Source organism: Trachypithecus francoisi, unplaced genomic scaffold (genome assembly GCF_009764315.1).
Source record: "Trachypithecus francoisi isolate TF-2019V2 unplaced genomic scaffold, Tfra_2.0 Lachesis_group0, whole genome shotgun sequence".
In the NCBI taxonomy this organism is placed as follows: domain Eukaryota; kingdom Metazoa; phylum Chordata; class Mammalia; order Primates; family Cercopithecidae; genus Trachypithecus; species Trachypithecus francoisi.
In genome coordinates, this window is record NW_022681453.1 from 190,879,816 (window position 1) to 190,901,328 (window position 21,513).

Genomic DNA, 21,513 nt, shown 5'->3' on the forward strand with positions numbered 1-21,513 from the left:
TTTTCACTTTATAAGTAAGTCAACCTTCAGGGTTTTTTTCATATTTTTTAATAAAAAAGGGAATCATTGAAGATAAAGGACAAAACATCAAAAGCCCTTGCTCTTTAAAGACTGACAAACAAGGTAACTTAAGTATGACACAACTTTGCTCACTTGAAGAGCTGGCCTGGAAACATTTCTTTGGTCAATAACAGAGTCAAGTCTTATCTCAGATGATTTTTTAACCTACTCTTTTTCGACAGATGCATCTGTGTAAGAGGAAGTAACATGCGATGTTATATTCCTCGGTGTTGGGAGTTTACTGGTCACTCAAACTGCAGAGTCCACAATTGCAGGCAGTGCTATTCAGACGGACTAAGAATCAAATGAAGACCCAGGAGTTGTGTGATGCGAAGGGCCTCATAGAAAGGGTAAGTGGCTCCTTCTTCCTTAATTATTTCTCATGATAAGTATTGATAAAGCATCAAGAGTCGGCAAAGGATGTCCCACAGGGCAAATCCAGCCCACCCCCTGATTCTGTAGAGTCATGAGCAAAGAACAGTTTTAACATTTTTAAATAGTTCAGAAATTAAAAAGAAGAATATTTGAAGAAACATGAAAACTGTGTAAAATTTAATTTTCAATATCCATAAATGAGTTTTTGTTTTTGTTTTTTTTAACACAGCCATGCTCATTCATTTACTTATGGCGTATGGCTGCTTTTAAGCTATACACCAGAGAGTCTGGTGTATACCATGACAGAGGTGAGTAATTGTGACACAGATTGCGTAGTGTAAAAAGCCCACAATATTTACTATCTGGCTCTTTAAGCAAAGGTTTGCCAACCTCTCTCTGACACAATAATGAAAAAAAGAAATGCCTTTCGGCTTAGCAAATATGGCAGTGACTCTGTTACTTGCTCTTTCTTTTGGCCTGAAAATAAACTGAATCTCTGCAAGCTTCCGTTTTCTTCTATGCATTATGGGCATAAAGAATTGGCTCATAGGAAAGAATTCATTTAGCAGACTGTTTTGCACATAAAAAAGCACTTAATAAATTAATGTTTTCCTTAAGTTGGAAGTACTTAGCACCCTTTCTCCTTCTCTACCTGCCAAACTCGTACTGTGGTCCTTCAAAGGCATAACAAAATATTGTATTTTCATGCAATCGTCTCTGACTGCTCAGTTTAAATTAGTTGCTTTCTCTATGTTTCCACAGCGTTCTGTTTACCAGTCTGTCATATTATGATCCTTAATCTACCTTGTACTTTGGTTATGTCTAAGACCCTTCTTAAATGCAGAATTATTTCTTATTAATTTCAGGACTTGCACAATGTTAAGCACAGATAGGGCCTTATATATAGGGGACATTCAATGTTTGCTGAACAAATGAAAAGCTGAATGAAGATGAAAATGAACAACCAAGTAGGGGTTTACTTTAAGTAACCCCCCACTTAAATAAATTACTTTAAGTAATTTAAGTAGGTTTACTGCACTCCCAAATAATAGACAACATGTTAACTAGGAGTTTCGGTCAAAGGAATGTCAGAGAAAGGCTTTCTTCAATAAGTGTCAAATATTAGACTCTGTCTAATTTCTATCTTGCTATATTTTACCTATGAAGACATATATTCCACTTGGCTTTAGGGTATAAATTAAAATATGTCATAGCAATAGCAACTGCCAGAGTCAAAAGAGTCATTTAGTGAGAAAATGGTTATGTTAATTAGAAACTTTGAATATATTCCATTTTTTTCTGCTGCTCCATCAATCTTACTCCATCCTGCATTACTAACCCAAATGGCTTTATTAACCATGTTCTTTTCAAAAGTCTATTTGCTCTCTTTAAATACCACACACACACACACACACACACACACTACCTCACACATGCATAAGTACACTTTTACAAAACAAAAGGAAAAGAAACTCAAGAAAAAATATCTATGACGTGACTTATACCTCAATAAAGTTCTTACTAAAGTAAAAGCAATAAAAACGTGAATTATAAAAGAGAATAAATCTCTTCTCATTGGTTATTTGCTTCAAGGAACCGATGCCTTGAGGAATCAGATGTTTCATGCTAATTTAAATTTTTGGCACCTGTAGTCTTCGATTACATGAAACCTGAAAGGCTGCTTTCTAAAGAATGACAACAGATTTCCTGACAATGCGAAGAACAGATGTCACTAAGGTAAGCGATGGAGGTTTAATTGAGTCTTAGTCCTTGGAGAGGTGATTTCGTCTGAGAGGGAATCACAGGTTACATGGTTGATTAATGCATCTTAGATAACTATGCTTGACTGACTGGCAGCATAGCGTTTCCAAGAAGAACCCCAGTGTATCATCTCAATGCCCTGATCCATCTTTATGCCACAACACAATGTGCAAGGTATAGCTGCAGCCCCCATCTAAAATTCCCATGCATTACACTTTTCGATGGCCATAGAATAAAGGTATTTAAATACATGTTAGTTATTTCCATTTCCAATGAGAGTTTAATAAGAAGATTCTATCTTCTCTTTCTAATGAGAATATTAACAACATTAGCAGGGCCCAAGAAGATTCTCCAAGTCTATGAAAGAGACTATATTTATATATCTGTCTCTATATCTATCATCTATCTGTCTGTCATCTATCTACCTAAATTACCATTCAGTCCTCTCTTTTCCTGTAACATATCAGTGGAGACGTTATAGTAGTAAATTTGGCATTGTTGACATTTATAAACATTTGATTAAAACCATGGATTTCCCTTCCTGAAAATATTCATGTGCACATACAGAAATTTGCTGTATAAGTTACCTAAACCTATTCATGGACTCCTAATGTTAAAAATTTTATAGAACATTTTAAATTATAAAACATAATTTCTGTGCCATTCAAAATCATAAAAACCCATTATAGACAATTTTGCACCAAAAATCACAAATTTTTAAAAATGCATCTTTAATAAGTTTAACATACATCATAGTTCTCCTTTCACATCACATATTCTCTATTCTATACGGTGCTTCACCTCCCACTTTGTAAGAATCCTTTCTGTTTCTATTTGAGTATCCTCGTTCCCCCAAGGGATGGATATCTCAGATTTAAAGATAAAGCTTTTATTTTAAAACATGAATAGGCCAGGCGCGGTGGCTCAAGCCTGTAATCCCAGCACTTTGGGAGGCCGAGACGGGCGGATCACGAGGTCAGGAGATCAAGACCATCCTGGCGAACACGGTGAAACCCCGTCTCTACTAAAAAATACAAAAAACTAGCCGGGCGAGGTGGCTGGCGCCTGTAGTCCCAGCTACTCAGGAGGCTGAGGCAGGAGAATGGCGTAAACCCGGGAGGCGGAGCTTGCAGTGAGCTGAGATCTGGCCACTGCACTCCAGCCTGGGCTACAGAGCGAGACTCCGTCTCAAAAAAAAAAAAAAAAAAAAAAAAAAAAAAAAAAAAAAAAAACATGAATACACAACCCAGCACAATACTATGAAATCTCAGAAGTTCTTCCTAATGTTTAACGTAAATATTTCCTATGCCAGATGGAGCTATTTTCTTTGTCACTTTCGCATCATAGGCTAGAGGATTATAAACTGATTACCCAGACTGCACTTATCTGCTCTACATACTAGCAAATTCTGCTGCTTCCAATTTTCCACAAAGAGCTCATCCTTCAAGCATCTACTCTTTCACCATCTGGGGTGCTGTGGTGGCCTTTATCTAAAACTAGACTTAACCCCAGACCTCTAGACATGGGTTTTCAAATGGAGTAAGAGGCCATATGGGATAGATAGCTCTTTTCTTTCATACTAGGTGATGGCTGATATAGTTTGGATATTTGTCCCTGCCCAAATCTCATTTTGAAATGTCATCTCCAATGTTGGAGGTGGAGCCTGGTGGGAGATGTTTGCATCATGGGGGCAGATGCCTCGTGAATGGCTTAGGTTATCCCCTTGATGATAAGTGAACTCTCTCTCTGGGTTTGCATGAGATCTGGCTGTGTAAAGTGTGTGGCTTCTCCCCTGCCTTGCTCTGATTTTGCCATGTGACATGCCTGCTCCTCCTTTGCCTTGTCATGACTGTAAGCTTCCTGAGGCTTCCCTAGAAACCAAGGGGATGCCAGCACCCTGCTTCCTAGAAAGCCTGTAGAACTGTGAGCCAATCAAAACTATTTTCTTCATAAATTACCCAGTTTCAAGTATTTCTTTATAACAATGCAAGAATAATCTAATACAATAGCCTACTTTAATAAAGTTTGAACTTAGTATGCAAATATTACATATTACTAAAACATTTTTATTTTTATTTATTTATGTTTTATTTTTCAGTTTTTATTTTTTATTTTTTTGAGATGGAGTCTCACTCTGTCACCCAGGCTGGGGTGCAGTGGCATGATCCTGGCTCACAGCAGCCTTTGCCTCCTGGGTTCAAGTGATTCCCCTGCCTCAGCCTCCCTAGTAGCTGGGATTACAGGCACATGCCACCACGCTGGGCTAATTTTTGTATTTTTAGTAGAGAAAGTGTTTCATCATGTTGACCAGGTTGTTCTCAAATTCCTGACCTCAAGTGATCCACCTGCTTTGGCCTCTCCAAGTGCTGAGATTACAGGCATGAGCTAACACACCCAGCCCTACTAAGACGTTTTTAAATAGTGAAAACCACCCACTAGAACATAAAAGAAAATTTTTTTTAAAATGCCTCTCTTCCAAATTTCAGCAGTCTTAACTAATTTTATTTCTCTATAATCTCCTAGCTTTTTAATCTGCACTCAGTGTTACCAGATGTAATCAATGTACATAGAGCCATTTGTTGATCGTATACACAGTACTGGTTAAATGTGAACTCTGGAGACAGGCTTTCTCCATTTGAATCCCAAATCCAGGGTTATCAGCCCTGCAATCTTGCTCAGTTCCTTCATGTGTAAATAAGGGATAATAATCGTACCTACCTAATAATATTACTGTTAGGCTTAATAAACATAAACCTCTTCAAAAGTGTTTGGCACATTAAAAGGACCTAATAAATGCTATATTTATTATGACTAGTTATTTAGTTCCTCTATATAACACTAGGTTGGAGCCAATTTTCTGCAGTTGCAGAGTCTACCCAAAAACTCTTAATGGCCATAGAATATTTCTTTACCTCTTGGCATGTAAATTCATTTAATAATTTGTAAACCATTGGGTATTTAAATTGTTTCCATCTTTTACTATTATAGTTAACACTACAAAGAATATCTTCATATGTACAGCTCTTTTTTTTTTCTTCTTTGAAATGATTTTATTAAGGCAAATTTCTGAGTTTAATAAATGACTGAAAGTCTGAAGACTGTTAGTGAGCCCTGTGTTATAAAGAGAAACGAAATTGACATCCATTCAGGTTAGTGACTAGGTGTTTCATCAATGAACATGGAATATTTGTAATACTGTAGTATTACTGAAAAAAGAATAACTTTTGTGGGTCACAATTTCAATTTTGTGTTCCACATCCTCCCACATTTCAAGGTCAATGGAGTCAAGACTTAGTGGTTTATTCAGTACAAATCTTTCACAATATAGAATTCAAGGCCCTTTTGCTCTGATGACCATAGAGCTATTTTTCACAGAAATAAAGCTTTTCCTGATGGTCTTGAAACAATTTCCCACAGCTCAATGAAAAGCAAAAGCATTTTTCTTCTCTCCAAGGAGCCTCAGGCTACATGTAATATGGCACTTAATTTTCTGCACCTTAGTTGGTAACTGTTAAATCAATTCATGAGGCCGGGCGCGGTGGCTCAAGCCTGTAATCCCAGCACTTTGGGAGGCCGAGACGGGCGGATCACAAGGTCAGGAGATCGAGACCATCCTGGCTAATACGGTGAAACCCCGTCTCTACTAAAGAATACAAAAAACTAGCCGGGCGACGAGGCAGGCGCCTGTAGTCCCAGCTACTTGGGAGGCGGAGGCAGGAGAATGGCGTGAACCCGGGAGGCGGAGCTTGCAGTGAGCTGAGATCCGGCCACTGCACTCCAGCCTGGGCGACAGAGCCAGACTTCCGTCTCAAAAAAAAAAAAAAAAAAAAAAATCAATTCATGAGCAAAGAACTGAACTTTCTTGAAATTCTCCACTCATGTTATCCCACTATATCAACATTTCATAAAATCCCTCCTTTCTCCCCTTCTATTATTGGGCAAAGTGAACTAAGAAACGAAAAATAATTCAGTCTAAGTTACTATGTACCATAGCAGATCTCATGAAGGGTACTGGGAGAGAAATAAGATGTAAAGTGCTTTCCAGGAGGTGACAAACTAATTCTGGATGAGCCAAGTCACAAAAAATTAAGAGAACTATTATATCTTATACTTTAGGTATCCTTCACAATTTCAGCAAAGGTAAACTAAAATGACAAATATGTTTCCACACTTATATAACCCGTATATTCCTCCAGATTGTAGAAAACTGCTATGCTGAAATTTTTAAAAAGAAGAAAGAAAGGAAAGACAGATGAATGGATGGAGGGAAGGAAAGTGGGAAGGAAGGAAGGAAGGTAGGAAGGAAGGAAGGAAGGAAGGGAAGGAGAATAAAAGAATACACTAATCCAATGGGAAGAAAATAGGGAGAAATAATGGGTGTTGGTGGGATGTTAGAATTCCACCAAAAACGCCTCAAATTCAATTTAAATTGAATTGATATGTAGGTTTTTCTTGCCCTTCTGAGTTTCTCAGATAGTATATTGGCAGGCAGCCTCATTCCCTGCAGTAAGGATGGTTCTTAAAAAACTGGACCCAGATCAATCAATTAGACATTGCCACAGTTTTCTCTCCAAGTGTCATCTAAAAGTTATTAACTCTGGCATGAAATATCATGGACATTCTATAAGACATCCATGCATCATTTCTGATTAACAAGGAAGAATAAGCCTCATGCTTGAAACTGTAGCACCTTCTTCATGTCAATGTATTTAATAACATCCAATACATCTGCTGGCTTTGTATGAGTTCAGAGGTTCAAGCACTCTTCAAATTCTTTTCTCCTGTATTCTGTGTTATTTGCTTTTTTGAGTCAACATAAGTATCTGCATTGTTGAATGCTATAATCACTGTCAACCAGAACTATTGTGACTTTGAGTCTCAGCCCATTTGCTGGAAGTTACAACAGCAAGGCTGAAACGTTACAATAGCAAGGGCAAAGTCTGATGTGGCTCCAAATTGCTGATTTAAACTCCCATCAGAGTATCCCACCCATCTCTGAAATCCAACCTACAAGCCTCACTTACCATTTCCCACCTCCCTGCCTATCTCTAGCTTTCCCTATCACCTCTGCCTTCGTTCTTTCTACTAATGGTATCTTCCAACCTTTACTTAGTTTACTCCTAACTTTTCCTTTAGATATCAATTCAAATATTCCTGTTTGGGGGGAAGTCTTTCCCAATCCTCATCCCCAAATTAGATCAATCCAATCTCATGTATCACATCTGAATGTTTTATAAACAAACACAAAGGCAACTTAATGCAGGAGTCTGAAAGACAGACATTCAATATGTCCCAAGGAAGAGGTAGAGAAGCTGAGGACATTAGTTTTGCAGCACGATAAAAAGAAGTATCCAGAGGATTCACAGTTTCCCAGGCTACAGACTGACTCCTTGGTTTATTGAGATGCCTTAAAATGGCTCTTCAAGGCCGGGCGCGGTGGCTCAAGCCTGTAATCCCAGCACTTTGGGAGGCGGAGACGGGCGGATCACGAGGTCAGGAGATCGAGACCATCCTGGCTAATACGGTGAAATCCCGTCTCTACTAAAAATACAAAAAACTAGCCGGGCGAGGTGGCGGGCGCCTGTAGTCCCAGCTACTCGGGAGGCTGAGGCAGGAGAATGGCGTGAACCCGGGAGGCGGAGCTTGCAGTGAGCTGAGATCCGGCCACTGCACTCCAGCCTGGGTGACAGAGCGAGACTCCGTCTCAAAAAAAAAAAAAAAAAGAAAGAAAAAAGAAAAAAAAAGGCTCTTCAAAGCTAATCTTCTTTTTTTTTTTTTTTTGAGACGGAGTCTTGCTCTGCCACCCAGGCTGGAGTGCAGTGGCCGGATCTCAGCTCACAGCAAGCTCTGCCTCCTGGGTTTATGCCATTCTCCTGCCTCAGCCTCCCGAGTAGCTGGGACTACAGGCGCCCGCCACCTCGCCCGGCTAGTTTTTTGTATTTTTAAGTAGAGACAGGGTTTCACCGTATTAGCCAGGATGGTCTCGATCTCCTGACCTCGTGATCCGCCCGTCTCGGCCTCCCAAAGTGCTGGGATTACAGGCTTGAGCCACCGCGCCCGGCCCAAAGCTAATCTTCTAATTGTGACTCTTGCCTAGAATCTGATGTGGTCCTACTCATTTCTCTCATCCAGTTCTAGGGTTTTCTGGGAAGACAGGAGAGGGAAGAATATTGACTTTCCTCCAAGTGATATTAGGAATGACTAATAAAAATAATGGTGAGTCCTGGAAAATTCAGAGAGCTGTACTAAAATATTAACAGCCCAAGTTCCTTAGAGTCATCTGAAAATGAAATAATCACTCAGAGACAAATCCAAAATTTTTTTAAAAAGCATTTCATACAGACACAGTTTATTCTAGGCATTTTCAATCACTGTTATTGCTTTTTTGTGGCAGCTATGCTTCAAGTAAGGCTCACTTCATTTCAAGCCTAACTTTGTTCCATTGCAGACAAGAAAAGGGGAGGGGGAGGTTATGTGTTCATATTATCTGATTTTGTGAAATTGCCATGTCAAAATGTAATCCATTTCATGAAAGTAAAAAACTACTTTAAAACATTTTTTAAATAAAATAAAATGTAACCAATGAAATATGGCTGCATGATTACAGGGCATAGTTGATCCTAATTATCATCAACTTACAAACCACTCCACTAAATGAATATAAATCCCCTAAAATCGAGAAGGGGGCTCTATAAGTATATGATATGCTTGGTACTCTTTTAAATGATACTTCCTTATTTGAGCAAAACAAAGAAGAAACAGCGTAGGGATGAGGCAGGATAACTATGGCTCATTTGTCACAAGGCTCCAACTTGCTTGATTTTTCCCTGTGTTTCAGAGAATGTGCACATTGAAAGAGAGGGAGCTCTCCACCACTAAGAGAGCCCAAAAATGGCCCAGCTGATCATAGCCATTGTAAAAATATTCATGGATGAAAGGAAAGATCCTTTCCCAGTCTGATGCTCCTTGACTTGTGATTTGCTAAACTTGGCAAGCCATCACTTACACAACCTGTTTCATAGACAAATCCTTCCAGTTTCAGAAGAAAAAATATGGTCTATCTCAACCTCCATCTCTTTTTCAAACCTTGATAGATGGGAAGAAAATGCTGAATAAATTTTTAGAATCAGTTTTGCAAGATTGGTTTCAAGGAAGGAAGAGAAGAGGTGAAGTGGATAGAGCCATGCTTCCCACATAACTAAGGGCAAGTTAGTTTTATCACTTGTGGGCAAAGTGTTCTCTATGAGGGAATTTACTCCCTTCATAACAAAATCAACCTCTTCTTCCAACAGAAGCTACTGAACCACTTATGCTATTACATAAATGTGTTAATGGGGAAATCCATTCAAACATCTGCACGTAGCACTCTGAATTTATACATATGAATGAGGTTGAGAGACACTGCCATTCCTACTGTTTTAGCTTCCATGATAGTGGAAAAGGGAAAATACATACAGTATACTCTGATCCAAGGAGAAAGACGAAAACTTCCCAAAACACAAACTTGTAAATAAAGACAAAAAGACCAAGTTTCCCTGGGGCTGAAGCTGGGTTATGGGCACAGACAGACGTGGAGCCTCCAAGAGAGTCCTGCATGCCAGGCAATATTTAGAGTTCTGCCTCACCAACAGCTCAGGATGCATTCAGACGTAAGCTCAAGGAGTCATGCAGCATCTCTTGGCATTAGTGGCTGTTTGCACATCCATGTCTGTGACTGGGCTGCAAACCATTCTCAAGGTGGTAAATATTCTTCCCTAGGGCTTTGGGCATGGTATACCCTCAGTAAATGTTAAATGAATGAACGCATATCTGACACTGGGCGTGTCAAGACTTTGGAAAATTTACTTCCACTCTTGTAAAACTTTTTCTTTAAAAAATGCTTGTAAAAATAATAGATGGAAGGATTCAATTTGGTTTTGCAACCTTGAGACAGCCAGCGGACGAACTGGCTTCTCTGCTTGCTGCCCATGTCCTTCCTGCTCAGTGGATTAATTCAAGGATTTGAGTCTTTAGGATGTCAAGTGAGTGAGTTAAAAAAAAAAAAAAATGTAGAACTGAAAACAATGAAAAATGCCTGTCATCAGCATCATAATGATTGATCGCCATCAGACAGATAATTATCCAGGCTGAAGATGATTGTTACAAACATAAAACCTAAAATAGATGCCTCAAGGTTAACACATCCTAATTGCCTTTTGTGACATCATATAAATACTCAATATTCTATGTTTAAAGATACTGCTACAGAAAAAATAAAAGGAAGTAGAGTTAAGAAAGATTATTTCCTATATCCAGAGATATACTGAAATTCCAGAATAAATCTTCCTATTACATTATTACCTATCAAAGTAGAGCAGAGTAAAAATTTCCCAAATACAAGAATCTTTGTAAAATAACATATTTAGTATGCACACTTACCAAAATATTACAGTGAGAAATTCAGTGACAAGTATTTATGTATATAAAATATGTAGAGTAAGCCATACCAAAAATAAATAACGGAGAAAGTACTTCAAAAATTCCATGTTTGCCTACTGTTTATATACCTCACCAGAACTATACCTATTAACTCACTTGAGAGAAGATATAGAGTAGTAAAAATAGGAAGGCAGTCACACTGATGGCTAATCAGAAAAACTATTTGGTGTAAACTAGGGTAGTCAGGGTTTAAGAATTTGGCAAGAAAGAGAGGAAGAGAGAGGAGAGAGAAGACGGGAGAGAGGAAGAGAGAGAGAGAGAGAGAATATAGAAGAAATGATTCTACTTACAGCTACTATCTAATCTCCTGGCTTTTCTGAAGTTGAATCCAATAATATGTGAATATGTCAAGGATACGTCATATGTCAATACTTTAAGGATACGTAAGCATTTGTCCAAATTAGCATGACTGATGTTCAGTTAAGGACATGACAAGGACACAGTGTGGCACTAAAGAAGCAAAGTTGCTAATAACATAGAGCTTTTGCAAATAAACGTGTTTCCTTCATATTCATCACTGTGGAAGGCTTCACATTTTCTTTGTCCCGATGCCATCAGCACAAAGTCCATGGTTTAGGTGTTTCTTTAAATCATGCTTTAAGAACCTAGGGCAGGTTCTTCAACTGTTTGTAAAGAGGAAAAAAAAAAAAAATCCTAACAAAGTGAAAACAGATCTTTCAAATAATACAGATAATGAAGCTGCGTATTAACGTTTTAGACTACAGATGATTAGTATCTATTATTTCTTTTGTTCAGTACCTGGCATGAGAGCTATCTATAAGTAACCAGACCTTATTCATAGATAAATAAAAGTTATAGGAAGCCATCGGGTTAGACTGAGCCCTTGCACCAAGCCCAAAAGACCAAACCAAGATAGAGTCACTCATGCTGAAATTCCTCACCAAGCCAAAACTAAGTAGTTTATCTGACCTTTTAAGGAATCTGGAGAGAGTCACATCCCTAAACAGGACAGTTTTAGCTATCATCGTAAGGAAGTTCCTCCTGCATTAACCTTTGCAAGGAAGGTAACTTTGAAAAGACCAATTTGCTTTTTGTTCTCTCTTTCTGTTTTCCTCTACGCTTTTCTGTTTGTCAAACCAAACTCCTCTGCTCAGCTCACTGAAATATTCATTCTATTTATAGAATGCAAAATTGCCTGATTCCAGAATGGTAAATCAAAAACAATTAGGATCTTCAAACTAAAATCTGTTGTAATTTTGTCTTTGAATTATATCCACCTGTTGGAACTAGAAAAGGTTTTGTGAAGGTGGTGTTTTCTAAGTGGGAACTAAAAAGATTGGTAGAAACCATACAGGAAAATACAATAGAAAAATAATGGAGAGAGTTTGCCCAAGGAACGATAAGATATCGTTTTTACTTAAGTAAAGTATAAGTAAGCTAAACAACTAGAAATGTACTTTGGGGACAAAATATGAAGAAATATGAATGTCAAGCCAAAAAATTTGGACTTTATTTCTTGTTCTACAGGAAATTATGAAAGATTATAAATCATGAGATTGGATTGACCACTTTGTTAAACAACTCCACATTCCAACCTCCCAGCTAAGGATATTGCCTCACTGTCACCTCACCGGGATGGACTGGAATCCCTTTCCCTGTAATTTGAAACTAACGTAAATTATATTACCAAGAGCATCTTGTATATATCACAGCACTCCACATAAAACCAACACCTACTGATAAGAGATGGAATAATGTTACTTACTTTTCTAGATTATCAATGTTAACAGTCAGCAATTCATTAAGACTCATCAAGCCTTGGCGTTAAAGAGGCTCATACATGCAGTGTTCAAAAAGCAAACACGTGGAAACCAATGCTCACTGACAGGAGAGCGGATTCACCAGTCGTACAGTCACTGCAGAAAACACAGTCCATGTGTAAGCACTAAAGTTTCCTTTCCCTCACAAGAGCACAACTTCAAGAGGAAATGCATGGGTACAATGGACAAATCCCAGGCTTACACAACAACCCAGATGAAGACTAGAAATTTAGTGCTGAGTAAAATGGACAGGTTTGTTTAAGTCATCATCCAGCGCAAATTACAATGCTCTGAATGTGTTCCGACAAAGTCCTAGAGTGTAGATTCACTACTTTTTTGGTTACAGCTTGGTTTTAAATTTGTTTTCTTATAAACTCACAGAAAACCAAGGTGCTTTTCTGAAAATGATTCTCATTTTAATGTTCTTGTTGCAAGTTAGAGAACAATACCCCCAACTGAAGGCCTGAGAACCCAATCTTTTTCTGTCCCTTTCCTGTCCTCTTGCCTCTCAGTTCCATTTTTTCCTGAGGTGAGCCATAGAAACTAGACCCCTTCTTTCCCAAGGTGGGTGATAGAAACCAGAACCCCTTTTCCCTGAAGCCAGCCAAAAACCTTAACATATTACTCTAACTTGCCCCCTCTACCTTTCTGTATAAAAACTGGCTATGAAAATATTATCTGACCTACCTTGTTTAACCATAGGTAATAAGATTCCCTTTCCAGAGAGGGTCCTCACCACACTCAGAAGAAAGGAATACGTACTCAGAAAGGCCAAGAAAAATCTAGACAGACAGGTTTTACTGAGTTTCCCTACTCAGTCTATTAACATTAAATCATATTCATTTTGTCCAATCATATTTCTACAGGATACTGTCCATACTTTGTTAAACCTAAGAATAAAAAGGGATAAATCATTCCCCTGCTTCTTTGGGCCTTCATTCTGAAAGGCTTCATGTCATGTAAAACTATGATCAAATAAATTTATATGCTTTTTTCCTCTCAATCTGCCTCTTGTCAATAATTTTCAGTGAACCTTAAGGCAGCAGAGGAAATGTTTTCTGGTGGCCCGTATACTCTCCGTTCATTGATAAAATGATTCATGCTGTTCCTATCACAGAATAGATTGTTTCTAAGTGAAAATATTCCCTCAAGTTTATTCAGGTGTTAGAGATATGCCTAGGCCAGAAGGGAGAAGCCACAAGTTGGTAAGAAGAGCCAAATTTGAGGGGCAGTCATAAAACACTTATTTTTTTTTTTGCGCTGAATGAGAAAGCATTCTGTAAGTATTTCTGTCCGTATGCATAACTGCTGTTATTGCAAAACCAAGAGACACAGTAAAGATGGTTTTCAAGGGAAAACAAAGAATGATGCTTGGTCTGCAGTGGGGGCAGCTGTTTGATCAATCTCTATAGGGTTTTCACATGAAGTTTTTGGTCCAAAAGAGGCAAATCCCTTATTATTTTTAACTGGGCAACTATGAGTATTGCTTGCAGAAACTACGACTGTGTTGCAGTGCTCACCACTGTTTGCATGGGTCTTTACAGTGAACATTCTTTCCTCCTTGGGTGTAGAGCAGGGAAGTCCACCGTCCAGCATCTGTATGAGGATCTGGCTGTCACAGTCCCTGCAGCTCCTATCCCGTACACATACATTTCCCCCTTTTCTTTTTTTGAGACAGAGTCTCACTCTGTCACCCTGACTGGAGTGCAGTGGCACAATCTTGGCCCACTGCAACCTCTGCCTCCCGGGTTCAAGCGATTCTTCTGCCCCAGCCTCCTGAGTAGCTGGGAATACAGGCGCCTGCCACCACGCCCAGCTAATTTTTGTATTTTCAGTAGGGACGGGATTTCACCATGTTGGCCAGGCTGGTCTTGAACTCCTGACCTCGTGATCCACTCGCCTTAGCCTCCCAAAGTGCTAGGATTACAGGTGTGAGCCACCCCGCCCAGCCACATTTCTCCTTTAAAGGTCTGATGCTGTTACCAATCAGTCGGCTTATCTATATTAAAGACTGAAAATCATCACTGTGTTAACAGATATTGATGAATGACATTACATATGTAACAGGATTTTTTTAAAATGACAAACCTTGACTGAGGCATCAGGGAATAAAAGATATGAATTCTAAAATTTTATTCCAGAAAATATAGAAATCTGAAAATAGGTAACACAGAAATTGGTTACACTGCTCTAAATTCTACAAGGAAGACATAGAAAGTTTAAGAGCAGGGCTTGATAATTTCTTCATCTCAAACCTAGAAAAAGGCCTTCAATAGGACCATGGAGAGTTTCTGATTTTCCCACTGTACTGAGAAGCACAGGACACCAATGTCAACATACAGTCCCACCTAGGAACGCAGAAAGCAAGGGGGAGGAGCTCATCCTATATTTTGACTGAACGGCATTCCCAAAGCTGGTCAAGACAGAGGAGAATGAGTGTATAATACTTCTAGAACAGATATGCGCCATATGGTAAAAAAGAACCAGCCTAGAGTCTTTTAAAACTCCAGGCCAAGCGAGCAGGATAAGAGGAAATGAGGCTTTAAATAACAGGAAAAACCTACATATGGTAGAAAGTGGAAAACCAAGAGCTGATGGAAAAGTGGTTTGAAGGTGAGGAGTCATCACTGAACTGACAGAGTTCCAGTTGGACAGCCCACAAAGGGAAGTCCCTAAAAAACCCTTAAAAACCACAGTAGGTAAGAGCTACTCCCAATAGAGTCTTATTGAAGTATCAGTCAAGTACCAGTTCTCTGGTTCCCTTCCTGCTCCTCCCTCTCCATATTCTAACTAGTCCTGAAGATATTAAACATAGTGGTTGGTTTGGGCAGTGGAGGTGACTAAAATTTTTGATGGCCTTCCTGCAAGAATGTCACAGTTAGGGCCTGATTGTGGATGACAATGTGGAATGAATAACCTTTGAATAACAGAGGAAGTGTTTATGTTCTATTGATCTGGGAAATTTACTTATTAAGTGAATACGTGTTTTACAACTTGAAGAAAAATGATGAGTTTCATCCAAGGATATGGGAAAATTTTCCTTGTGTATAAATTTTTAAAGGACAGTTAACGAAACTGATCAATTTGTACATTGATTTTACCTTATAAGTCATGCTTGGTTCATGTATGAGTTCACATATATCTCTATATATGTATCATGTACATTCCCATAAAGAACTTTATTTAACCTAGACAGACAGTGTGAGATAAATATGTCTCTCATTTCATAGGTAAAGAACATGACTCTAAGAGAGACCACTTCAAGACAATCAATAGTGGCCAGGCGCGGTGGCTCAAGCCTGTAATCCCAGCACTTTGGGAGGCTGAGACGGGCGGATCATGAGGTCAGGAGATCGAGACCATCCTGGCTAACATGGTGAAACCCCGTCTCTACTAAAAATACAAAAAAACTAGCCAGGCGAGGTGGCGGCGCCTGTAGTCCGAGCTACTCGGGAGGCTGAGGCAGGAGAATGGCATAAACCCGGGAGGTGGAGCTTGCAGTGAGCTGAGATCCGGCCACTGCACTCCAGCCTGGGTGACAGAGCAAGACTCCGTCTCAGAAAAAAAAAAAAAAAAAAAGGACAATCAATAACTTGCTTGAATTGAATGAATAGACAGACATTTTTCTAAGCATTTCATATATTTATTTCATTTATTTCTCATAACAATCCTATGAAGTAGTCACTATTATAGTCCCCATTTTATAGATGAAGAAACAGAGGCATAGAGATATTAAAGTTCACAGCCAGCAAGTGATATGGTCAGCAATTAACACCTGTCAGTTGAGCATCAGAGCCTACAGTCCTATCGACGAGGCACGTGACATAGTGAGTGAGCAGCAAAGTCAGCATCTACACCAGAAATCCTGAATGAGATTTCCCCTAGATCAATTTGTGAGGACTCAGCTGTATCATAAACAATAAAACAAAAGTTAAAAAGGAAGGAGGGCGGTACAACAGGTCTGTCACTAACTATCTTGCTGTGCGGCATGGGGTAAATAACTTACATGTTCTGGGCTTGAGCTTCCATGCCGATTAAATTAAAGAAATGGACTAGAGAGTCTCCAGGGATGCTTCCAGATTTGAATTTGATTTCCTGCTCTAAAAGAATATGTGTGTGGTGGGCAGCTAATGCATATTAAATTATGCAAACAATTTAGCCTTGCATTTGACTGCAGGGCTGATGAAATATTTTTAAAATTTACATTTACATAAGAGATAGTCTTGAAAAAATGCTATCTTAACATGCAATCAAAAATATTTTTATAACATGTCAACTGGATGAAAATAAAAGACAGTTTCAAAGATCAAAGAAGCCTAAATGTGTGTTTTTTTTTTCAAGAGAGTGTGATGGGGTTATACATAGATTCATTATTATTATTTTTAGAACTGCACAGCTGTTTTGGCAGCTTGTTTTGTAAATGCTACTTTGCAAATGTAATGAGGTTTTTTTCCAAACAAATTTTAGTTAATGGAGCAGATAACACATTTATTTCCTTGTCATAGCTTAGCATTAAATAAGAAATGTAACGAGAATTCAGAGTTTAAAATATGAAACATGGTATTTGGTCTCTTTACTTACTAGTTACAAAATTAGAAAATTACTCAATATTTTACTTCCTCTCCATATATATTATAATTATCTGTGATTACAAAATGTTTTCCAGAATTTCATTTCTTCTCACATAAGTCTTTTGCTATTGTAAAATCAATAGTTGTATTTCTAGTGCCTCTTCAAAGCAAATCTCAAGTCGCTGAGCAGAAATCTGTATAGTATCTGACATGATTTAGGCCTTCTTATGTGCAAGATACTGCTCCCGATGCTTTACATTTATGGTTTTATTTTTTTCTCACAACGAACCCATATCTAGGAACTATCATCCTCATTTGACAAGTGAGGAAACGGAGGCAGAAAGAGTAATTTGCCAAAGTTAATCAGTTAGTTGGAGAGCTAGGATCTGACTATAGACTGTTGATAGGTGCAGAATAAAACCAGAAACAACAGGATAAATAACAATAATATAAGCTAAAATATTCTAATTTTTAGTTTAAATGTTTAAGACTTTGATGTAATATCTCAGATATATTTCCACAGAAGGCCTGTTTTAAAAATGTAAAATTTAGGCCTTCTGTGAAGTCTTATTTATTTTTGAAAATTCTGTTTCATTACAAAAAGGATTTGACAAGAGAAATGCCGTTTTCCACTTATTCACTACACTGAATGACGGGGCCTCAGATATTTGTGCTGCAGTTTTCCTTACACTTGCTGCAGTCTCTCGCATTCAGTGTGTGGGGTGTATTAGTTTCCTGGGGCTGCCACTACAATTACCACAAACTGGATGGTTTAGACAACAAAAACTTATTATCTCACACTTCTGAAGGCCAGAATTCTGAAACTAAAATGTCAGCAAGGCCATCTTCCCTCTGAATTCTCTAGGGAAGAATCCTAATTTGCCTTGTCCTAGCTTTGGGGGGTTCATGAAAATCTTTGGTGTTTTTTGGTTTGTAGCCACATCACCTCACCCTCTGCCTCTGTCTTCACATGCATGGCCTTCTACCTGTGTATCTCTGCATCTCTCCCTATCTTATAAGGACACTAGTCATTGGAGGGAGGACCCACTCTGAATCAAGTATGACATCATCTTAAGGTCCTTAATTAATTATATATGTAGAAAGCCTATTTCCAAATAAGGTCACATTCTGAGATTCGAAGTAGACATGAATTTGGGGGACAGTATTCACGTGTGCAGATACTGTGGCCTGGCATTTAGTTGACACTGACATACACCTCTGAGAGGCTCTATATGCAACACATAATCTTTGTAATGACTTCACAGATGTCTCCAGACTGCTGGAGGTTGCACTGTGACCTCAGCCTGGGCACTTAGCAACACATGGGCAAACAGTTTTCAGAGATCCCAAAGGACTGAGGTGAAGGGATTAGGGGTAGACCTCTGAGTACAGTGCAACCAGGGCTTACCTAAAACAATGAATATGTGCCTCAGCCCTTCCAAAACTATTCCCTAGAGCCCTTATGCAGTCCTAGAGTGGAAAGGCTTCAGTGTTTCAAATCCTCCTACTTTCCTGATTACACTACAGATACTAGTGTGAAAATGTCTACTTGGAGATTTCCTGCAAAACTGTTTCCATAAATCTCCAATAACAGTATAAATTAGAAACAGGAATTAACCTACACTCACCTGACTGCTGTGACATACAGAGCACACACTACTTATTCATTTGCCGTAGGCAGCCACTTCATCCACTTTAAGAACATTCATAAGTGATATGTGGTGTTTTTAATAAATCATAACTGAGCAAAACGTGTATTTTATTGTGTAGGTTAGATTTTCAATCTTCTAAATATTTCTGAACAATCGTCTGATTAATTCCTTAGAATGCAAGCTCCGTTTGTTCTCACACTTCTCACCAATACCTAGGTGAACATCTGGTACATAGTAGGTACTCAACACAACACATATTTTTTGAGTAAACGAATGAATGAGTTAATGAATTTGGCAGAATGGGTGAATCTAGATGACAAGAGAATGCAAAATTACTAGATTCTTAAATATAGAACATGCCCCCTTATTACTCTAGTCAAAAAATAATTTATACTAGAAGAGCTATTTTGTTTTGGATTCTCTTCCACTGTGTGCTGTCCCTCCACACTCCCACTATGAGATGTTTGAAAATTTTCTTTAAGGAGTGGCCAAGTGTACTGTGTACCAAAATAAAAAAGTAAGTATGTAAATGACTATCTCTTTGTTTTCACTGTGGCTTCCAAGGAGTTCTAGGTCAATTAATTGGGTCAAATATAAAAGCTCCATAGGCCTTTACGCCTACAGATTCTGTATATCGATATATATATGTTACAGCTCTCTCTCTGTCTCATATATACACACACATATATATATTTATGTGTACATATATACACACATACATATATGAGACAGAGAGCTGTAACATATATAACAATAGAACCTTGAATTAATATTTTAAAACAATATGACCTTAAATTAATATTAAGAAGTTCATTCTTTTGAACAGTTTCAAGTCTACAGAAATTGCCCAGAGAGTGCAGAGAGTATATACTATAAATAAGGCACCAGATGTGATGACTCGGGGAGAGCGAGGAGACATATAAAGCTTAATTTCTGCCCAGGAGGTAAGCGGGACCTGAGAGCTATACACATAAACAGATAAAACGGATGCCTTGTGCTGTTGAAAAAGGAATGACCATGTTTTGCAGGCAGTATTACAGCATTTCCCAGAATCAAGAAATGATGTATGTGAGGGAAAACTGGGAGGGACTTCCCAGATGAGGTGGCTCTTGGACTGGCCCTTGAAAAATAATGTAAAATATGTAAATAATGTAAAAAAGGTAAAAAATGCAAATAATGTAAAAGTAATCTAAATATTGTAAATTTTTCTCATACAACAGGTATGAGAAAAATTTTCATGACATGAATGGCATAAAACATATTTTTGAATGTTATCTAAAATATTAGATCAATGTAACCACCATAAAACACCTAGTCTGGGGTTAGCACACATGGAACCACAGTCTATAAGAACTATTATTATTTATGTTATTTATAATAGTAATAAAAGTATGAAAAGTTCTTTTTCAGTTGTGACTCGCTCTGGGTAGCATACTGTGATTCACCTTGCTTTCTTTCCAAACAAAAACATTATTATCTTTAATAATTTGACATCAGAGAGGCAACTAAACTCTTCGTTAAAGAATGAGGTTGAGCACAAGCATTTATTTGATCATTTATATTCAGCTGTATTCACAAAAGGATTGAAAATAATTTTCACACACATATAATTAAATAGCTACAGGATTTCAATGTTTAGGAGATGTTACTTAGAATAGTTATTTGTGTACACATGTCATCACTACTGGTTGGAAGAGAATCTCATTTTCTCTTAGAAGGGTAAATTTTCCCCTCTTTATTTGTCACAACAGAGAAACCAATTTTCAGTGGCCTCCCTCTATCTTTATTCCATATGAGATGCAGGTAATCTCATTAGTCAAAACTTGATGTTCACTGGGCCATGTAAAAAATGAATAGGGCTATTTAGGTTTAAAAGGTGGTGGGAGAGTGGTCAGTGGGGGAAGCACTACTTTATATCACTGCCTGAATAGCGACAAAGAATTCCTCTCCTATTTCCACGCGGTCAGCACTTCTAAAACAGAGCCCAGGTTCTCTCATCTCACTGCACTCATAAAAGCCTGAAATTCTCCTTCTTTCCTGCTCTGCCAGAGAAACTCCACGAAGCTGAATGCATAAGAGCATTTGGGATCACTTACAGACACAGCTTTCTCCACAGGTAGGCTCTGAGGTCTAATTCAGAGACTCAGAAATAATCCTACAGTTCTGTCTTAGAGCAACACTGAATTCTGCATCGCAGCTTTTCCAACTACTAGACACTTGCCACTAATAATAAAACTGTACTTTGATCCTCATGTGCACTCTTGTCCCTGTTTTCTGCTAGTTAGAGCCTAGAAAATCATTACTCCAAACCTCAACATTCTTTCTACACTAGAAAGTTCTTGATGAGGAGGCACATGGAATATTTGCATTTTACCTTTGGTGACATGCTGATGATCACAGGGCACCCTGCCCATTGTGGATGTTCAATTAGTATTCTCAAATGGAAATCTGGTTGATAAAACTCTTTTTTGAGATACCTGCTAAAAGATGCCCCAATTGCTGCTATATGCTACTCTGTCCTTCAAATAATCTTTACACTAGAAGTTTCCAATACAAATGTAAAAAACATAATATTACCTTTGCAATTTAGCTTCCCAAGGATATGAGACTCTAGCTAAATGCAGGAGATGGGACAGAAGGGAGAGGAGATTTAAAAAAAAAAAAATAGGAATAACAAAATGTATTGATCTGTTTGATTTTTGAGAAGCAGGTCACACTGCAGAACAGCATTTTATCTGGCATTCCACAGGGAGAGAGTCATTTTTGTCATGATTCTCAAGGCAAATCAATAGAGTTAGAGAATAAGAAGAACAAAACTCCAAATCTCAAGTTCCT

At 38.3% G+C, this 21,513-nt stretch overlaps 1 protein-coding gene and 1 long non-coding RNA gene across 4 annotated transcripts in view; one reads left to right on the forward strand and one right to left on the reverse strand.

The window, feature by feature from the left end:
- The window catches only part of FGF12 (fibroblast growth factor 12), a 591,075-nt gene that overhangs the window by 109,029 nt on the left and 460,533 nt on the right, over positions 1 to 21,513 (reverse strand). The gene's annotated exons all lie outside the window — the stretch shown is intronic.
- Positions 240 to 19,806, forward strand: LOC117084393. The gene is made up of 4 exons (XR_004437430.1): positions 240 to 410; positions 2,029 to 2,172; positions 19,505 to 19,622; positions 19,707 to 19,806. It is a non-coding gene; the product is annotated as an uncharacterized LOC117084393 (long non-coding RNA).